Below are 17,684 nucleotides of genomic sequence, written 5' to 3' on the forward strand. Positions count from 1 at the left end.
CGGTGGTCTTTATCAGCTCCAGGCCCTTTTGGAGAGGCTCAATAAAACATCCTTTTATCAACGCAGGATTGAACAAAAACAGACTCAAGGCCTGTTTGAGCCGTTTAGAAATGTCAGTGCAATGCTTTGAATTCCTCTGTAAGTATGCGGCAACCTCATAAGTATCACCGCGGCTGATAAGAGGCTTGAGTTAAAACAGGGAGGATGAAGAGGAAGAGATAGCGGTTGGAGAAGATTCCGCAGAGCTGTCCACTAAATCATGAATGACTGTGTGTGTATGCGAGGATCTTGGTCGGGTCGGTCGGTCTGTTCCTTAAAGCCTTTGTCCAATTGTTTCGCTGTGGTTTTCTGACCTTTGGTTCGGTTAAAGCATTGGTCACGCCTAATAAACTAGACAAGGCCATGATTTCATTGTAACAGGGAATTCAGGTAACACACAACATATAACATACGAACTTCTAGTTATTGCCACCAGATGTCTTGCAAAAATGTAATAATTCTGTTTCTAGTAAAGCTTATACATATATCAGAATATGAAGGAACATGACCAGGAAACTCGACGCTATTCATAAATACTGTCTATTTTCCCCCATTTCATTGGCTTATTAAATCCTCTATTAAAAGTCTTATAGTTTGTCTCAGACTCAAGCGATGTGCGATGTCTTCAGTTTGCTCACTTTCCCCGTCAAAGAAAGCTTGTAAAAGGGAATTACACATCAAAGAAGCTGAAAAAAAAGTTTAACTGATTAACAGAATACCTCAACAATCGTTTATGGATTATATTGAGGTGCACTGAAACCAAATGGTCTCATTGTTATGACTTCACGATAATAAAGTTAAAATGTCCATTTCAATTGCTAAAAATTCAGACCGAAAGCCTTTAGGTTTAAGAGTGACTGGAACTATTAATGCTTTAATAAGGGCCGATAACGCTTTGGAAAGAATCTGTTACCCCAAAATTACACTTTTATCACGGCGGGGTATGCGCGTGTAGAGTATCAGATTTTAGAGGCATCCATTTCTCATGTCAGATTTTCCTCATAATGACATCGTCTGAGACATTGTTCAAAGTTATTTCGAGGTAGAGAGTGGTGAGCTTTGAGGAGTGGGAGCGAGGCCTTCACAGTCTGTTGGTCTCCGAGCTGGCAGGAAACAGCTGAGGAAAAGCAGACACACACACACACGCACACATACACACACTCAGCCCCTAACAAGGAGTACATTTCATGGTGTGTCCCCAAGGAGGTGCCTTTACAAGGGCTTGGTCTCTAAAGGTGTGTGCCTGTGTGTATTTATGTGTGTGTATGTGTGTATGCTGCTGGGTGAAAGAGATACGGCCAATCAGCCCAGAAGCACTAGTCTTAGACACAGAGGGCAGGTTAGGTCGACGTGTACAAGGAATGGGACGGGGCATATTAGAGTACATGTGCACAAACACACACACACACCACGTATATATACACACACACACCTCCGCCAGAAGCCAGGGTAAAATGTGTCCTTAATTATCCCTGGAGGGGTTAGAGGACACACACACACACGCACACACACACACACACTACAATGCAGTCCATTATGTCAGTGTACTCAACTTTCCTGTTACCATTAGCTTTGAGGCCAGTCTTATCAGTGACCATCTCATGTCCCTCCGAATCAGCACAAAAGGATGTCTCAACAGATTAAGGGTTCAATTATTCTCTAGTCTGCATTTAGCGCCGGTGTATTTTCAAATAACTAATTTACTGAGCTGTCAGCGTGACATGTTGCAGCAACCTGAATCTGGGGAACCACTGACTTTTTTTTGTCCTGTTTTTTTTTTTCCTTTAACCTTTACGCTGTAATGCTGCAAGCGTCAGATTAATCTATGATTACCTCGACTTCAAACTGAACCGGATTCAGATGAATTTGAGTTGCTCTTTTTGAAAGTGCAATAACATTTTTTAAATATTTCTCTTCCCGAGTAATGATCCCATTAGCCTGCGGGGTTTGGACTGCAGATTCCTGACTGACGCTATGTGGAAAATGGTTGAGGGCTTTCATTTTTGCCTTCAGTAAGCTTTATTGCCACAACAAGTTAACAAAACAGTTTATACGTAATAATTCAGTAGCCGTCAAACTTACTGATTGGACACCAACTGGCCTTTGCCAAAGGAAACGGAAGATAACTAGGGTTAAGCATAGAGGTGTTTGTGTGTCCTGGGTATTTGTTTATGGAAGACTCATTCATATTAGAGTGATTGATGACATGAAGTGATGTTAATGGTCTACAGTATGCCACAAAGATTAAATTGTCATGGTGATGTTATATGTTGATGATACTACATTATTTATTGGTTAATTTTGCTTATCTGATAGGGTAAAACAGATCAATCATCTATCTGTAGTATAATAATATAACAGGAAGCAGAGATGTTATAAAATCGTTTGTTAAATTGGAACACTGTCACCTTTAAATTGACAATAAGATTGTGTGTCAATGGATAAATTGGGCTATGAGATAAAATATTTTTGGTTGGAAAGAGTTTGTGGGGAAAGGATCAGAGGTTCACAGTCCACACTAGGAGCCAAACCAGAGCGAACTATTTCTAACCCTAAATGTTTTTTCATGTGTTTACAACAAACACACATGCGCAGTTTTATACCAAGAGACAGATTTGCCCAAAAACCATTTTCGAGACTCATTTAGACCTTGATGCCGGACCAAATGGCTAAATAGATGAAGAGTAACAAGATGCAGTTTGTTTGTGAGTACACATGGTGATTAAAACTGTGTCACACAAAAATAAATCAAGTGGTTGTACATTTGGTTCTTGGCCTAGGCCATGGAATGATAATTTTGTTTAAAAAAAATAAAAATAAATAAAAGTAAACAAAAAAAAAGCAGGAGGAGAAAGACATGGAAGATAAATAGAGATGGAACTTTAGTCTTAAATGCAGCCTTAAACTCATTCAAATTTGTGGTGACATTTTTTCGCAGAAGCCAAGCATCTGTTGTAACATGTAGCTTGATCAAGTCACAGGAAGGATAGTCTTTGGCTGAGTTTCTTACACTAGGATGGAGACCAGGGATGTTTCTCAGTATGCATTCTTGTCTGTACTTGTGTTCTTGTGGACTTGTAAAACATCACTTGCTGCCCAAATACTGTACCAGACTGAAGTAGATCTGACCAAGAATGATCCAAATTCCTGTATGCTTAGTTTCTCTAAAGCCCCCAGGTTTACGACTCGGGTTGAATGTCCCGGCAATCGACCTATGTCCGGCTGTGAACAGGAATGCCATATCGCTAATTTACATGATGTACCTGCCTGTCACATTCTGATTTTGTCACTCACAGTTTGACTGCCTGTCAGACTGTGTGATTGTAGAAGCTCCAGGGCTGCGAGCAGCTTTTTTGGTCTATTCCCATAACAGTAATAATCTCTGAAGGGCAGAGGTTTTTGTCCAACACACAGCGATGTTGGGAAATTGCACCGATCGGGGAATGCATCTTCAACTGTTTATATAGAGCTTGTTTAGCGATATCCCACACTTTTTTTTAATTGATCATGGCAGCGCACTGGCAAGACCGCGAGATCTGCAAGCTGCTCTGCAACCGAGGAGAAGAGGAGATTCGGCAGAAATTATCGGGCACTGACCAGGGATTACTGGCAATGTGAAAGCACACCAAAGGCAGGTCAACCTGGGTCTGAAAATCCTGTGTCAACCTGGTATTTTCAATGTGAAAGGGGTATAACACTAACCCGTTTGTTGAGGATGCATTAGGGGGTAATTTCTGTGGCCTTGGGACAGCTAGATATTACAGAATTAATTTTGCGAGCACCATTAAATACACTGCTGTTCCAGTTACGGAATGACCATACTGTGTTCTCCCATCTATTGTTCAGAGCTGTCAAGATTACCCTACCAAGCTCAGAAGTCATATCTATGTGGAGTTTGCATGTTCTCTTTGTGCTTGTGTGGGGTTGTAAGACATCACTTCTTAGGTTAATTTTTGTTTCTAAATTGGCTGTAAGTGTGTATATGAGCGTGAAGGAGGCAACGTGGTCTATGATGTACTCCACTTATCCCAGAATGTCCGCTGGGATGGTCTTCAGCTCCCTGAGGCCCCCTCCAGGATAAAGTGTCTATAAACGATGGATAATTATCTTTATTTCCCTTTGAGAAGCTTTGTGTTTTCTGGTCAGAATAGTGGTAAGAAAGGCAACAGTCAAACAAACAGTAGTCGTCACTGGTCAGCACTTTCAGACCTAGATGAAAAAATAAATAAAAAACTCACAGTGTCATTACCTCAGTTTCTCACATTAGAAAGATGTGTCTTCGTCTCATGGGCTGGGCTTTGCCAAAGGAAAATGAAGACATAACAAGAGCTAAGCATAAATGTCTCTCTGTGTCCTGGTTATTGGTTCATGGAAAGTCTCATTCACATTAATGTATCAGGATTGATGACATTTGGTAAGCAGTTTTAGCTCCATTACATTACATCATGAAATCATCTATGGAAACAATATAGCAAATGTCTATGCTGCACAGAATTCCTTATCATGTCAGCCCCTCTTTGTGCCAAATTAAAGAAAAATCCATAAACTGACATCCATATCCAAACAGTTGTCAATAGTTTGACAACTGCTTGGATATGGATGGATATATTTCAACAGTATACTTGTATTTTTGACCCACAGGACTCGAAACTGTGCTCACTGGCTGGATTCGCATTTTTGACAGTTAAAATTTGCCAGTTCTTACACTCTGTCAGGAAGCATTTGAGTCTCAGACAGCCTGCAGTGATTTTAGAGGAGTAACCTGGATAGAACTTTGCCTAAAGCACTGTGGTCGTATCCATCATAGCAGACACATGAAGGTTTTTCCAGTTTTCCTGTGTGTGACTAAACTGCTGTCCTGTCTTTCCCCGCTTTCATGCTTCACTGTACTTTATTGTGCTGTAAGTAAATATCTCCTAGAAATTTGTCTTCCCCCCATCTGTTTGTCTGAAATACCACACCCATCACTCAACCTAAATGATGATGTTGAAAAAGTGCCATATGTTCAGACAGGCATATGGAAGCCGTTATTGCTCCACTCCATAGGTACAGTAACCCAATCCATGTATACAATCTGAACCCTTGTTCCTTTTATAATCTCTGCCATACCCTAGCACTCTTGACTTTAATAAAATGATGTGTTTACATATAAGTGAAGGCAGAGGGCTCCGGTTCTGCCCGCTCTTAAAAATTCATTTTTTTCCAGCCTGAACTCGTGTGCAACCATGTTTCGGCCTCAGCTCGAAGCTGCTTAGCACACCATGATTCTCCTCAAACTCTGCTCCAAAACCACAAATTTAAATATTTGCGGCAGTGTAATTGCCAGAGCGGTTGACAGGCTTTGACGGTTACTGTACTTTGAAATGTTTGACTCTTTTCACAGACAATTAAGGTTTGCCTTTGGATCTTTTTCTATTTAGCTTGGTAGGGCCGTGCTAAATTGAATACTCCCCGGTTAGTGAGCTGTTTAGAGCGCTGGGTGCGCTGTAATAAATGGATGTCTTGGCCCATGAGCTGCAGCACATGACAGAGGTTGACATGAAGTCATAACTCACATAAAGCACCTTGACATGTCAGTGTGTGGTACTGGAGAAAAGCAAGGAAACAGTCACTTCGTACACAGCACCGGTTCCTCCGAAGCTCAGTCAACACAGTATACACAGACTATTTCTTGGAGCAGAGCCAACTTAATCTTATTGTGAATACGAAAAGTTAATAGCAAATGTCTCTCGCGTTTTAATTTCGTGTAAAATGCTCAAGATAAATAAAATAAATGGAAAATAAATGAGATAAGTGAGATTTTACAAGTGGCTATGTTAGTATTTGCTCAGAGACACAGAATAAACTCAAATTCAGCCCGTTCACGTACAAACTCAATTCAAGCATGCTGCTTTTATATTCAGTATTGATTGATATCTAGTATATAATAGCTTTTAAATAAATTAAATAAACTCGATAAAGCATTAGCATTGAATGGTGCAGTCATGCAAAAAGTCCTCTGCTTAACTATTTCCCTGAGTGAAAATATAATGTACCTAAGAAAATACATATGTCATACTCTAAGCTGTTCTCACTACTTCTTATCTCCATATTCAGTCCAGTATTAATGGTAGCTGTAGCTGGCATGTAATTAATTTTATTGAATCATAGCTCATGGCAGTGCCCACATGTAGCAGGATGCTGTGCTCTCCGGCAACCTGTACACCTTGTGAACATAGGTGTTTCAAACTGCGTTGGTCACCTCCGTGTCCCAAAAGTAAAGTCTGAAATAGAGGTACTTCTTTGTGGAAATATAGCACTGAAACTTGGCCGTCATTTCCAACTAATCTTTGGGATCTTGAACAAGGTCCTCTGCACATGCCTCTGTCCAAGTAGTAAGGGGTAAAACCTTCATGCTTTGTAAGGAACACTCACACGGACTCCCTCTGTGTTGGCTTCAGCGACGGCGTCCAACAAAAACAACACACTGTGAAATTGATGGCAGCAGAATGATTGGGTTTCCATTGGCATCGAAGTGAAATTCAGCAAATTCACTACCTAGTCGCCGTTTGTTCTTGGTAGCTCAGTGTCTGGCTGTTCCCCCCAGTCTGTATCCTCTTGCAAGGCTCATGCAGCTGCAGCCTCGAGCTGTTTCTGCTGGATTAAATAAATACTCTGGTTGTCTGTCAGAGTCAGTCAATTAACTATAAAAAAGTGTCCTCTTTTGTAAGGACAAAGTCAGAGCATAGTTCGTTTGTAGTGGCATCTAGAAGACCACCCTGGATTCCTAGATATCCAGTCTAGTCCTTCGGTCTGTAGTTCTTCCAAGAACAAATTATGTCATTTAATGTTAGATTTTGAAAGAGAGATCATCAGAAAAACTATTATTCTTCACATTCTTTTGGACAAAGACACGAAGCTGAAAATCATCAGAGCGCCCTTTTAACTTTCCGTGTGCATAAAATGTAAGGTTCAGTGATAGCCGACAGACTGGAAATTCCTTTTCAATTTCTTCAGGTTAAGCCTTCCACATATCTGGCCCAAATCCCTCCTGTATGTTTTCTCACCAAGCACTACATCACTGCAGTCGCCTGCCTCGCTTTTTTCTTTCCCAGATGGTGTGAAAGTCAGAAATGTGGTGCTTTTTCGCAGCACCTCGCCCTCATAAACAGCCAGTTTACAACTGTTTGGGGTAGTTGCTGACACGAGTACACACATGTCATCCAGCACCATTAAAATCCAGACCAGACCTACCACACACTGGGTAGGGAAGCGGGCAGCCAGGGGCGAACCGTCTGCCAAACCTGGATTTAGTCCCGGATTTATGTTTGAATGACACCTTTATGCTCAAACGTTTTAGAAAAAACAAAAGATTTTTTAGTTTTTAATAGTACAGCTTCTATGATTTTTTTATTACTGCTGGAACAGAGAACATTCAGGTGTTTCTGCTACTTAACAAAACAACAGTGCAGCCAAATATCCTCGTTGTTGTTTCTTTCTTCGGGACTGTGGTAATTTACCTATTTACAGTCTTAAATACGACCCAGATATACTTGAAACACATTTTAACAAGCAGGATGTCAGCAGCGGCTGTAATATATCATCAGTACATCCCTGTCTTTTCTTAAAGGAGGATAAAAGGAAGATAAACCTGTCAGCCACTCCGGGTAACTAACTGCCTGTTAAGCAGCTGAGTGAAAAGCACCTAAATATATACATTTTGTTGCGCTCATCTGGTCAAAGGCCTCAGTCTCTGTAGTTGAAAGACATATTTCATATGGGCCACACTTCCCTCTCAGTCGTAGCAGTGAACGCTTGTCACAACAGCTTGCCGTGATTTATTGAAAGAGTTGAACTCCTCACCCCTGACCCCATTCAAACCCAGCAGTATTTCCTTATCCACCTGGAACAGGCTCTTGACGCGCCTGCCCAGGGGCTCAGCTTTCATTTGGACCAGAAATACCTCGCTCCTATATGAAAGGGGAAAAGGAAAATTATATATTCAGGTAGCGAGCATCAATGCAGCTATTGATGACTTTGAAGGGGAATTGTTACCAAAGGTGTAAAGCTGTCCCTTTTCATTTTGGGGGTAAAGGAGAAGACCCGGAGGGGATGAAGAGGGATGAAGAGGAAAACATGACTTGCGTGATTTGTGGCTTCCAGTCTCATCTCTCTCATAGTTATGGAATACTTTTTATTTTTTTCTTCTTCTTTTTTTTTCTTTGCCGATGGCGAGCGTTTTCTGGTTCGCCGTGGTATGAATGAGCCTGTGTTGTGGAGTGTGTACCGTCACACAAGCAGAGCAGGATTCTGGCACGTCACGAAGCGCTAGTTTAAAGTTTTATCCTCAAATAAAACCCTAAACTTTGTTTTATTTATAGAGGCACACCATTCGGGTTTGACTGACAGTTCAAGAGCTGTTACAGGAGTTTGTGAGCATACATATGAGCAGATATGGCCAACGTAAACAAGCTTCAGTCCAACGGGAGAGCTGTTTCTATGCGGATATGAGGCCAAATATAATGTAAAATGGCATTTTGTTTCATTAGAATCGCGATTTGGACGATAAGTATCTATTGTCATTTAATTTCTGCTTAATGAATAAGAAAACATGGCCTTTGTGAAAATGTGCGCTGCATTTTTCCGTACTATCAATGCAGCAGTAACAAAATAACCTGGAGTTGATACAAAAGGGTCTTAGGTTTTATTAACTCGTGCCGAAATTACAGTTGTGGGGTTTGTAGCCCTTGTTTGACGTCACAGACCGGTCTAAAGTGTAATAGGAAAAACATGATTTTCTGTTTTTGTTGAGGCTGATTCAGATGCTTTTTAGTCGCTGCAGATGTAAAAATTGGCAGCGCTTCGCCGAAGTATTTTTAGGAATGCAGGAGACCTAGAGAAAAAAAAAAAAGCGTAAAACACACTCCAGTTAACTAGTTAGTGAGCTATGGAGGGAGGGGAGATGAGGGGTGAAACTGGGTGGGACCAGTAACAAAATCTGCAGAGAGAGCGAGAGTGCATGACAGCCCAAACCAGAGCGTGTGAGAATTTACAGGACTCCATCCTGTGGATCTGCTCTTAGTTATGACTGAGACCCAAATGACAGAACGGCACAGGCCTCGTTGGACAACTACAAGATCTCCTGCAGATTACGAAAACTAAATAGGCACAAAATTGCGTTCTAAGCCACATGTTTTCGATGGAGGCTCTGTGAGACAACGCGGAATGCTTTTTAATAAGCGAGAGGGCATCCGACTCCCCTTGGTTTCGCAGCAGGATCTGAGGCTAGGAGAGCAGAGGTTCATGTGTTTCCTTTGAGGAAGAACCGGTTTCTTGGGCCGCAACATGCAGACTGCAGAAATACATTCCGGTAGATGTAAAGCGGACGAAACACACAAAAAAACACAAAAGTCACAGCTTCGGGCAGGACTCGATTGATCAAACCATCCGGTGCACGGCGGGTTCACCATTGATTGTATCAGGTCACGACGTTTGCTGGGCGGCCAGGTTTTTAATACCCACGTTCAGTGAGGACAGCAGATATTTTTGGGCCTCTTGCTTTTGAATTTCTACCTCTTCAACATGTGTCAGTCAGACTGGCTTGTGACATTTTCTACAGAGGCAATTCTAGGTTCTGGTGGGGCTCCAAACAAAGACATATGTCATCCCTCGGTCCATGCTAGCTGAATCTGTCATAGGGGGTAGAGCCAGCCCAATAGCAGGGGGTTGTGGAGCATTGTCGAAGCACTATACGGTCTTCATAGGTTTCAGGGAGTTTATGGTTGTCATTGCAAAATATGTCAATCTGGGGGCCCCTTTTTTTTTAATGTGTTTTTTTTTTTTTCCACGGGGCCTCAAACAGCTTGTCTTTCCTATTGCTGTGCCATCACCCCTAACACAAAGCTTTGCACACTTGCAGTAGCCATTTCAACCAAATATTTGAACAAGAAGTGACGTTATCCAGTTGGCGCAAACAATAACAAGAAAAGGGGGATTCGGCATGTCCGAAACTTACAGTCTTACAGATGCTCAGATTTGCATCTGTACACGCAGATTGTGACTCATTTGTCAAACACACTTCATACGGATCAAGATAATGCATTCATTAATGTGCGCTTTGCATGTCGAGACAGTCTATCCCATGCTTCAGTGGCAGAAAAGGCAAAAAAAATCAACAGGAAACATTTGCAGGCAGGGACTGAAGCTGCACACCGAAGTGCTGGAAAGTGTCAGCGTGTCTTAAGTTCAATCATGAGCAGCTCTACCTAAGTATTTCCATTTTCCATTAAGTTGCAGAGTGTAGGTGGACATTTGGACGAGTCGCAGCTCACCTATCTTAGTCTTGCTTTTTAAAAATCCGCTTTCATGGCACAAACACTAACGGACTGTGTTTAGGGGTAAAACGAGACGTTTGGTGGCAGGGACACGCGGAGCTGGCTGCGCTCTGGTTTATTTTGTCAGAACCTTTTGCAGAAATTTCCATCTTTGATCAGTCTTTAGCACGGCTGCAGCGAATGGGCTGGTGCGCTGCCGCCGTTTCTTGGCACAAAGAGCAAAAAAGCGGGGAGCGCACGGAGAGAGGGAGGGCGCAGAGACCATTGCAGCCTGACAGATGTAATCCCTAACACGGCTCCAAAGTGCTGCGCGCCACCACAAATTCTGAGTGAGCGTTTATTTAAAAAACAACCTCACACCACAGACCTCTTACGTGCCCTGTTTTTCATTTATTCTCGGCATAAATTCGAGGCCGCGCCGCACGATATTCAGAAAGCTCTTGAGCGGCCCTAATGCTAAACACAGCGAAACATTATTCAGCCCAGAGCACGGCGCGGTAATTAGAATGCGAGCATGTTTAATGATCCGTCTTTTTAATTCTCTCAAGTGCACACAGGGCTGGAGCGAATGACACATTTCACATGCGATTTAATTCATTAGGCCTGCTCCGCGAGTTAAACAAACCACCCTCCCCGTCTCTTCTGTTACATTCCCCTCAAGTACCATTCGTAATTAACTGCACTTAGATGCTTTTTAAAAGGAGCATTAGTCTTGGAGATTTGTCTGGGGCAGTGACACTGCCAGCGTGCCATAAAATATGCCGACTGTAAACGACAGCAGTGTCTCGACGTTGCAGTTGCGGATGAGGCGAAAGTGATGGAACCCACGACTCAGGCTTCCACTACAAACGTAAAGACTTACTGTGTGTTTGAGGTTCTCTGATGTGGGATTTCTTTAGCTGAACAGTTCACATGTCGCTCTAAGCTGTTGATTCAGGTACAAGGAGGTTGCGCGAGGACCCTCGCCTCAAGATATGCGAAGCATTCTCTTGTCCTCAGCTATCACAGTCTGGCATCTGACACCTTAACAGTCTCGTATTGTTTTGCGCGCCTTTTCCCTTTCGCCTCCATCCCTGTTTTTATTTCCACTTCAAGCTCAGCAGTTGACATGAATCCTTTCGCCTTTTGTCTCCGCTTCTGTCATGAATTGTCTTGTTTACTGTCTGTCTGGTCTGTTGTTTCTCCATCTGCTTGTCTGTCTCGCTCCTTGCTTCCTCCGCCTTTCATGTCCCCTCTTCATGAAATGGTGATCGGTATCATTTTTTATTATTTTTTTTAGAAGAATGCCGGTGACCTATCGAGTTCAGCCCCGCTGCTGAACTGCGCGTCTCACTCGCGCCGCCCGAGGGAAACAGAAAAGGGAAATGTTGTGGTTGTGGGTGAGATGTTAGCATTCTTTGGGGGCGGCTGAAGAAAGGCTTATTTCTTGGAACAAAAGCGCATATGTGCGTCCGGCTCGCCGTTTTGCGCGATCGGCCTTGCTTGTCTTTGAAATTCTTACAGCCATGTCACAGCTGTCTTTTGTCCCAGCCTGCCATGTTCCATTCAGAGCCCTACCCTTGGGGGAATTTGACTGGAAAAGTGGCCCAGTTCTTAGCGTGAGTTGTTAAGTGTATCCAAAACAGCATGTGGAGGTTTCACTGGGCTCACTCAGTGGTTTCACCCTTAAAGTGGACATCTCTGCTTTTCTGGTGCGGATGACTGTTATAAAGAGATGAACCTGAATGGAGTGATAATGTAATATGGTGTCTGTTTAGACTGGTTTGCTCCGTGGACCTAAGCTGAATTTGTGGGCTTGTGTGCCAAACATGTCTCGGGTTCGGCTACTGACTTTCTCCTTTGTGCTATACTATACTGTGGAGTATTCTTATCCTGCAGTGGAGTTTTGACCAAAATGACAACATACAGTATATTGACTAGTAACATCACTCTAAATTGATTCCAGGCGAAAACAGTCACTACTGAAATATTTTTGTTTCCAGTGGTAAAGAATCCTGGTGCCTGCAAGGATATATGTTAACATTAAGAAAGTCCCCACGCCACAAGTTGGCTACATTACACAAATGATGAAAGTTTCACTTAAACGAATGAACTGCTGCTGTGCAGTAATCAAATTGCGGCCGAGATTTCTTTATATTAAACGCTCTTTGCTGCATTCCCATCTAGTGGTTGTATAGAGTTGCGCATACATTCATGGCCTCCCAAAGGAGGAGTCCTAATGACTTTCGTGATCCCTGACATATCTGTACAGCGGGGAAAGACTGTATGGATATTCACGGTTCCAGGAAAATATATTCGTATCACTTCCATCCACTTACATTTCCTCAAATCTCACTGTGATATAAACAATTTTGGGGACGCCGTTAAATGTGTACCGACGTTGCCGCCTCTCAGTTCATGATCTGGTCTCAGTATATGCATTTGAATTGCTTGTTTTGACCAGTACTTTACTTGACTCGAACAAATCGTTTCGGGCGCTCTGCGAAATGTTAGCATGCTAACGCGCTAAGCTGAGATGGCAAACACGAGGCCTGATCGTCACCAGATGCTTTGCATTGTCACTGCTGTGTTGCGTTAGCATGCTGACAATGCATTCAGAGGCTTTGCTTAATAACCTACAGCTGTTACCAGCTTCCATGGTATATATTTTAATTTCTTAAGTTTCCCTTTATGTCAGCAAAAAAAAAAAAAAAAAAAATACCGAGCAGCAATTTACAGATTTCTTTGAGACCTTGATGCTTTTCCCTTGAACACAGTCCTGATGTCTTGAATCTGTTCAAACCTAACAGTCCTATTGTTTGTCCAGGGACCTGTTGTCTAAACCAGGGGTCTTCAGTGTTTTTCAGGCCAATGACTACAAACTGATGGAAAGTATGGACCCCCTACCCTACTATATGTGTTCTATATTAAAATCGACTGAGTGCTGTTTATAAATATACATTATCATCATCAATTTGCATTCAATGTTCAGTTATTCAAATAATACACAGGTTAAAATATTATTTTTTTATTTCAAATGTGCAACAGTAGGGTGGCCTTGCAACTGCCCTACACATAAACATACCTGACTGGTGTACACAACTGACAGATAAAGAAAATAAGTGACAGATTCCTAGTTTTAATTTCACCTGGGGACTGAATAGTCTCTCTTGGACAATTGCGGGGAGTCAGCATGTAATATGCGGCCTCGTGATTGGCTCAGTGGCGATAGGGGCGGGGCCTACTGTGTGCAGGAGGTTGAGATTGACAGGTCTCGACTAGCATGAAACGGTGCACTCCCGTATCAGATGCGAATGAGTGACGTGCTGACTGAAACATAACGACTTCTGGCTCCATTTGTCCCTTGACTAAAAGTATGTTGGATCCATGTTAATGTGTATTTAAAGAAATTTAAATTTGTCTGGCAAAACAAACAAATACACACATCTATATAAATGTCTAATCAACAAAATTTTGTGACCCTCCTGAAGAACCTTTGCGGACCTCACGGCCCCCCTCTTGAAGATCTGTGGTCTAAACTGTGACATATAATACACGCAGAAGGTTGTATAAATTAAAAAACTTAACAAGTAGAACTATATTATGATGAATGCCATCTAGTGACATACTGCATACTGACACACTCATTTTGTGGTTTCTATAAGAGAAAGTAACCACAAAACCTACTTTAAAATCACACAAATACTGTATATTCACAGATTGTTACAGGATGATGAAGTGAAGTCTGTGTTAAAATGCTACCGCATGTAATTATACTCGGCTAACTTGACAGCATTTAATCGCATTTCCTCTCCTTTGGGACTCTGTGCGACAGCGTCTTGTTCTTTTCAAACAAATTGCCCCCGACTGATAATACATGACGGCTAAACTGAATACGGGAAGGAACTGTCTGTCCATCGGGGACGTACAGATCTATGACTTAACTAGGGATAAGGCAAACTGCAATGTAAGCGCAGCCGACGTCTCCAGTCACTTGATATGTGTGTCAATATAGAGCTGGCATTGTTACAAAGGGCCTGGACGGCTGGGAGATTTTCATGCCAGAGGATAACCTGTCATTTTCCTGTTATTTGCCTTTGACGCGAATGTCACTCGTGCGGATGGCTGAGTCTCCCTGACACTCGAAGACACTGAGGTTTTTTCGCTTGACCGTTAGCGGCTCCGTGAGCCAGAACTCCGATTTTCCAGTAAAATCTCTGGCCGCTTCGCACTTCTAACGTCCTAGAAATGTCACATCATAAAAGTCAGTCTATTATTCAGTTTGACAATAGTCTGAATAGCTTAGCTCTCTCTTTTTATAGCCCTCTTTATGTCCATGTGTAGTGTAATTTATGCACGACCGATGTTCCTGAAACCGCCGTGGTGTCAAATGACTACGCAAGAATAGAAAGGCCAGATGTAATGGGTATTCAAGCCAGAAAATTGTGGCTTCGTGTCATGGGCAATAAAAGAGTGTTCCCGAAAGAGAGAAATTAAAATGATGCTTTAAAAAAAAATAACAGCAGACACCTCGTTGTCAGCTTTTTCAAATAAAGGCTACGCTCGGTGCTCAGTGGCAGAGATCGCGGGCTGATGGGTCCAGCTGACTAGCAGAGAACATGTGTACATAAACAGCAAGAAAAGCCTATATGGGGCAGAACGGCCTCAGAACTGCCTATAGCGTTTGTTTATCCAACGTGCTGTAATGTTATGAGAACTGCCGCTTTGGCCCCGGTTACAAGCTGTAATATAAATATTGATGTGTATGGAAAAGAAACACTATTTAAGGCTTTCCATATGTTCTAATAATTCGAGCCGCTGATTGTGGAGCCTGGATGTCTTTTTAAGGACGGACGCCGCCGCGGTTCTCATCTGGTGTTCCTCTCACTGAGATCAGGTGTGCGTAGTCAGCGAGAATTCGGGGTTTCGTTTTCAAGTCTGAGGACGTATCCGTTTCAGGAACGCCGTGTGTTTCCTAGACTTCCACAGCTCCTGAGCCGTATTTCACGTCCAGCACTTATATTGTCAACTCAAGACAACGCGTAAAACTGTGTGAAGGACGGCCAGGAAAGTAAAACGATACAGCGGTGAAAAAAGAGCGAAACATTTACTACAAATATAATGTCGTTAAATGCTATTCCTTCACCGACATAACAATGAAACATTAGTTCATTCTCGACGTATTATTTTCATTTTTCCGATATAATGGAAAACCATTCAAGCTCTAGCAACGCAGGGTAATGACGGTCACTGAAAAAGTCAAAAGCGATTGTTGAAGCTTCGACGTCCTCCAGATATGACAGCGTTCCGTGTGTGTCCGTGTGCTCTCGCGACGATCTAATTGAGGTTTCAGGTTTGGATGGAAACACGGCTCGGTTAGATTCATATTAAGATTGTGGCTTGGGTTAGAATAACTACTAGTTAAGGTCAAGGAACAATCGTGGTCGTACTTAAAAGGAAAACAGTCTGTTGGTGTTTAATCCATTTATCCACCCCAACCTCCGCATTAAGTCGATGTCATTGCTCTGTAACATCCTCTCCCCCCTCATCTCTATTGTATCTACAGCCACAGAGGGCTGTAATTTTTAAATTACTAAAATTAAAGCATTTGACAGTGTATTTAACCAAAACAAAACCCAAAACAAAGCTTCTAGTGTAACAGCCTGGAGCTTACCACACCCGTCCACACGCCCCTATCTCCTCCCTACAAGAACTCTGGAGTTCTGGTCCGTCTGACTTTCTGTACTGTTTATTAAAGCTAATTTTATTGTTTTGTTTTTTTTTCCGATGATGATTATAAAAGCTGCCGCTTCATAGAAAAATCCAGTAATCGTACCATTTTTTTTAAATACCCGTGACATTTTTTTTTCATTATTATTATTATTGTCGCTGCATGTAGGGAGTGAGCTGTGAATGAGAGCTTTCAGGCCCGTCCCACGTCTTTATCTTCACCATCTCCCCTCCCCCCCTCTCTCAGCGCCGCACAGTGAACATATTGTGCGCCGGCTTGAGCGCTTTGGGCCGGTTCCGTACGTTTAAAATGTATGAAATTGGCCTAAATAAATAATCGGGGGGAAACATATGTCAGATGTCACACAGGTCCGTTTCTAGGGAGAGCCTATAAATAAATATAACTACTGAAGTGACAAAAGCGGAGCTTTAATGTGGAAAATGTGACCTCCGGAGCAAAATAATTAGAATTTATTTACTGTATGCGTCGAGCTGAGATTATATCTAGTGGGAATATCGCATAATAATAATAATAATAATAATAATAATAAATCTTCTCTTCTGCAGGAATAATGCATGTAATGCTTGGTGCTTGCCATTAGCAGTGTGAGGTCACATGACATATTTCAGCCTTATAGCTCATGTCACGTTGCCAACGGTTACATCATGCTCAGGTTAATTTTAGGAAAATGTGGCCCTTCTAAATCTTCATTTTCTGCTCCTAATTTCTGCCTTTTTTTCCCAGGACATCAATCATTTTTAATCAAAGAAGTCTGCATTTTGTTTTTGCCTGTAATTCTGTGACTTCTGCTCACCGGCACGCGGCAGGTTCACCCCTCTAGTTTAGTATGAAACATGTTCCTGTTAAGCAGGACTGCTGCTTCAAGAAAAATAGAAATGGAGTGGAGTATCTTCCGTATGATTCTATTTAAGGATAACTAGGAAACTTTTTATGGATTTAGTTTAATTTGTAGTTTTTGTTATAACCTGAGCTCACCAAAATACTGTTGTTTGATTTAGAGCTCAGAAATGTCACCTTTAAATCACATTTTCCTTAATGATTAGTGTTTTTTGTGTGTGTGTGTTTTCTATGCCCCAAACTTTTTTTTTTTTTTTTTTTTATAAAGCACTGGCCTTTTTCAACTCTTCAAACACAAACTAGCCTTTGGGGACATGACAAAATTGATGGCTTACCTCCTTAGCATTTGCGTGTGTATACGTATTTGTGTGTGTGTGTGTGTGTGTGTGCCCCTTTGAAGTTTCGTAGTCCGCCCACCTCTCTGTGGCCCTACATTGTGCTGAACAGCTCCATTTGTCCCACCTTAATCCCCTGACGTAAACTTGCATAAATCACTCTGAGTTGTTTCTAAACGTGGGCAGGCTGAAGAACTTTGTCTCTGTCTCTCCGCTTCGTTCTGGTCCCATGGAGGATTTAAGGGCTTCTGGATATTTAGATGACCACCTGTAGTGATACTGATTACTGCATCAAGTAAAGTAAAAAGTAAAGTAAAGGGAAAAAAAAAGTCCCTGTGTTTTTTTTCTCTGGGATGTGTAGAAGAAGAAGAAGAAGAAGAAGAAGAACTCTACGGCAAATGTTTATCCGACCTTTAACTTATGAATGAA

At 42.1% G+C, this 17,684-nt stretch overlaps 1 protein-coding gene across 2 annotated transcripts in view; it reads left to right on the forward strand.

The window, feature by feature from the left end:
• The window catches only part of trabd2a (TraB domain containing 2A), a 59,141-nt gene that overhangs the window by 32,571 nt on the left and 8,886 nt on the right, over positions 1 to 17,684 (forward strand). The window lies entirely within an intron of this gene.

Source organism: Mugil cephalus, chromosome 19 (assembly GCF_022458985.1).
Source record: "Mugil cephalus isolate CIBA_MC_2020 chromosome 19, CIBA_Mcephalus_1.1, whole genome shotgun sequence".
Lineage (NCBI taxonomy): Eukaryota > Metazoa > Chordata > Actinopteri > Mugiliformes > Mugilidae > Mugil > Mugil cephalus.